A 4,986-nucleotide genomic window follows, 5' to 3' on the forward strand; every position below is an offset into this window, starting at 1 on the left:
TTGTTCTCGAACCGAGCTTGAACACATACCTGGTGCTTGATCTTCGGGTATTGTGATATTCTACATAGTCAGCATCACGGTATCTGGATAACTTGTAGTCTTCGCTTCTTTTATACAAACGATCATAATGATTGTGCCTTTGACATATCTCAAGGTCCGTCAAGTCGCATCCAAATGAGGTTTCTTTGCACTTTGTATGTACTGACTAATGACTCCAACTCCGTTCTCAAATTTCTTCGGTTGGTTCATGTAGATCTCTCTATTTAACTCTCCGTGCAAGAAAGCATTCTTCATATCCATCTGTCGTAATTTCCAATCTTTATTTACCACAAGTGCTGGAGGAACCTATATGATGGTGATCTTTGCCACTGAACTAAATGTTTCATCATAGTCCATATTGTTGAGAGAACCCTGGAGCTACAGTCTGAGTTGTGTATCTCACTATTCATCCATTCGGGATACACTTTATTTTGTAAATCCACTTGCAAAAGATGGATTTGACATCTTCTGGTCTTTGTACTAATTCCCAGGTTTGATTTATCTCGAAGGGTATAATTTCTTCCTCCATTGTCTGCTGCCAAGCCGTATTGCGTGATGCTTCTTTATACGTCTCTAGCTCTTTACTTTGTCTTCTAAAATAGTTATATTGAACATACTTTGGATTTGGCTTATGGATTCTTTCTAACCATCTAAGTCGTTGAGGTGTCATTTCCTTTTCACTAGGTTCGCTTGATTGAGTCACTCCTTGCTCACCAACATTAGTGTCACTTGGATATTTAGACACATCAGCATTTAAGAAAATGTGTACAGTTTTCTCCCCCGTATTCTGTGGAAGAATTTCTTCAGTTTGCTCCCCCGTCTTCTGTGGAAGAATTCCAAGCCTTGAAATACTTCATTCTCTGAGGGCCACTCCGCATCCAATTGTTCCACTCTGATTGTTAATCATGTGGTTTAAGCATCCTGAATCAATGATTCAGTCATCCTCATAATCAATATGTTCTCTCTTTATTACCATAAGTGCTAGCTCGTCTTCTTCTACGACACATATTGCCTCTGCATCCCATTTATCTTCCATCTCCTTTTTGGATGTTGCCACATTGCTTTCAACAAAAATTTTCTTAGACCAACCATCTCTGGACATGTAGCCCTTTTTCCGCAGTTGTAGTAAATACCCCAAAATCTCTTCACTTGAGAGTTATTGTTGTCGTTCTTCTGAGCTCTCCCTGATTGTGCTTGATAGCTTCTTCCTTTGTCACCATTTTTATATCCATGTTTGGTAAATGACGTATTGTTGCTCCGAGCACTTGTGTAAAATGTTTCTTCTTCACCCTCTAATGTGATTCTTCCCTTTTGTTTAGACATGAGTCCGTCTGGTGGGTTCTCGTATGTGTGCATGGGCTGATTGTAGAGAAGTACAACTCATTCAACTCTGTTCAGACTGGAAATAGAATATAAGGCCATAATATTTTTATGAAAAGACAAATCTCACCATGATTGCATGTGATTAAAGAAAGGGTCTAACACTTCACCAAACAAACTGAAGTTAATACTGAGTTTTGTTGAGGATTATCGGAAGGAAGTCCCACGTTAGCGAATGATCTTGAGTTTATAAACGAGGAATACATCTCCATTGGTATGAAACTTTTTAAGAAAGTTCAAATCAAAGACATGAGAGCTTATGCTCAAAGTCCTAACAAGTCTGACATTACACATAGTCACGTTTTCTAGAAATTAAAACCTAAATTACATCACTTAAGCAGTGATAAACCTCGTTGTAACAAATAGATTTAGGGAACAACTCAGTGTTCAGTGAAAGCAATCTTCCTCGTCTAAACACACTAAAGCTCTAAATTCTCAATTACATGGGAAATCAAGAGGAGTAACTATGTTTTACGTGTTGGAGACCACAACTTTACGTCTTATTTATGAACTCTTCCCTGGCTTTGTTTAGTGCAATGAGACTTATTGGATATCCACCAAACAAAATTTCATACTTCATCAAAGTTGAAGTATGATGTTTATGGGGAAGCGTGAGAACGGGGAAGTCTTACCCGTCCCTGCGCCTTCCTCCTACTTCAATTTTCATTTCCATAAAATTTCTCATTTATTCTATCTATATTTATACATAAGAAGTGAGCAGGGTAGAGTATGATAATCCTTATTCCCGACCCTGTTTAAACAGGATTTTCTACGCCATTTAAAGTAGATCTCTGATCCGCATGACCCCTACTTAACAGGTTAAATGTACATCTATCTATCATAATCAAACCACCCTTGCATATATAATGACATAGATGATTCTCCCTTGGAGTGAGAGAAGAAAATTTAAACTCGAAACATCCTTTAAACTAAATGGATGAGAAGGGCGACTACTTTACAGCTAACATTTTGACAATTGTTCAAACTCAAGTCAAACACACAAGATCCCATTTTCCAAGTAATTCATATTTGATTAAACAATACATAAAAGACATAGACTTTTAGAATAAGACCATGATAGTATTAATTTCGTTAGAACGCCGATAAGGATTATCTCGTAAGATTTCGATGTCAACCTTCATCTTTTATTTTAATAAAAAATATATATGTTTTTTTCAAACAATTTTAAAATTCAAATGAAAATTGGGACTTAAATATTATCACACCATCCTAAGTTATCACGGTTTTGGTTTAAAAGTCAAATTTTTATCTTTAAACATTCAAACAAATTTTTGTTGAATATAAGGAGAACCCACTGGACAATGGAGATGAGTGTTTGTCGAAATGGGCAGCTGAAAACGACAGGCATTATATTGTTTTACGTCCAAACCTGGTTCATGGGATTATATATGTCCACTTGTCTTGTCTTCATTTTGTTCATATCAGAGTTCGGCCACACGGTGTCCACCTTCTTAACAATGGCGGTGCCATTCCAATACGCAAACTGTCTGCTACAGATCTACCTTTATGCAAAACCATGCATACAAACACAATAGTGATAAAATCTAATACGACCGTATGATATCGTGGATGTGAACATTATTTATGGAAGGTTAACTAACATACTCTTCTCCACGACCATAAAGTCACTAAATTTGGGGGAGCGACCTCGTGTGCTTGTCAGCTACTAAGTTACCTGTATGGTCCCTCACCCTCTCTCGGGATCAGTTTATGGTGCAGAGACCTTTTTTAGAAGTCCCCTAGTCATTTTGACTGGATAAAGACACATGGTTTCCTCGACGTGCTATACTATTTGGCCTAGGCCAAGCTTGATGGTACAACTCTTGTGCTCCTACCACTTGACACGCCACTAAAAGAACTGACCTAGGTCATTGATAGAGCTAATGACGTACCGAAGAAGATAGGAGGCAAATGCTCTCATGACACCGTTCACACTGCTAATAGCCTTGTTAAGATTTCTTAGTCATCATTGGATGCCTTCGAGGTTTACTAGGTTTTAGGACATCTAGGTTGTTTAAATCTCCAACTCTCATTTCTATGCACAATGGACTGCACCTTGGGACTAATCTAGTTTATAGGAGCACTATAATCTTGACCATTGATTGTCGCTCACGATCTTAGCGTGTTCGGTCTAATGAAAACGTTCTGACCTAGGTCAACGTGAAACTGTTCTAACTCTAACACCCATTCTAGAACGAGTACCCTAGGATCGTGAGTGAAGATCAGTGGTCAGGACCATAGTGCTCCTATAAACTAGATTAGCCTAGAGGTGCAGTCCAGAGTTCCTAGAAATGAGAGTTCGAGATTTAAACAATCTAGACATCCTGAAAACCTAATAAACCTCGAAGCATCCAAGGATGATTAAGAAAGCTTAACAAACCTAATAGCCATGTGTGACCTAGATCAGTTATTTTAGTGGTAGGAGCACAACAGTTGTACCATCAAGTTTGGCCTGGGCCAAATAATATATCACGTCAAGGCAACCATGTGTCTTTATCTAGTCGAAATGACTAGAGGGTGAGGGAGGGTGAGGGACCATACACGTAACTTACTAGCTGGCAAGTACACGAGGTCACTCCCCCAAATTTAGTATGACTTTATGGTCTTGTAGAAGAGTATGTTAATTAACCTTCCATAAATAATATTCAGATCCACGCTATCATGTCGTCCTACTAGATTTTATGAGGTAGCCCCTCAACTCAAGATACTAGTCATTCACTACTAGAACAATACAAGCTAACTAAGTCAACTGCATATAAATAGATAAATTGCACATAACAAACCCAAGTTATAATTTAACAAAGCAAAAAGAAAAAGTATTTACCAAACAAAAAAAAAAAAACGATGTAACATTGAATGGTTAGACTCGAAAAAGATGTTATAGGACGGTGAACGATCGTAGTTTGTCAGTAAAGTATTTGACTTTGTATATAGCGTTTCTGGATCGACATATATAATTTGGTTGTTTGTATGAACGGTTTTGTATAAAGGTGCATCTATGAGACCCAAACATAGACAAACCATTTATAAAGTATTTTTGCATCCTCATTGAATATAAGCTTGCTTTTAGACAAAAAAAGTGTGGTAATAATGACAAAATATGACAACAAAAACATCAATGTCAATGAAGTGACTAATCCAACAAACGTAATAAACTTGAACATATCATACCCTTTGTCCCAAATCTTTAAAGTCAATAAAGTTTCCATAAATATAATACATTTTAAGTATGAACAAAACTTCCATAAGAAAAAATAAAATATATGTTTATTCCCTTTGACTCTATACCTTTTCCATTCAATTACAATTCCTCATAATACTTATTTATTTTTGCAATAAAATACTTTTAAAGAAAAATATACAATTATAATTCATAAATCACAATCATTTCATTAATAAATAAGTATGAGTTCCCTAAGGGAAAAACCAAATACATTACATCTATCACCATCCCACCAAAAAATATGAAGTTTACATCATATCCACTGTGGAAAAAATATACGTAACTTTAGTCAACATTGACCCAAAAAAAAAAAAAAAAAAAAA

Source organism: Cucurbita pepo, chromosome LG12, assembly GCF_002806865.2.
Source record: "Cucurbita pepo subsp. pepo cultivar mu-cu-16 chromosome LG12, ASM280686v2, whole genome shotgun sequence".
NCBI classification, from domain to species: Eukaryota; Viridiplantae; Streptophyta; class Magnoliopsida; order Cucurbitales; family Cucurbitaceae; genus Cucurbita; species Cucurbita pepo.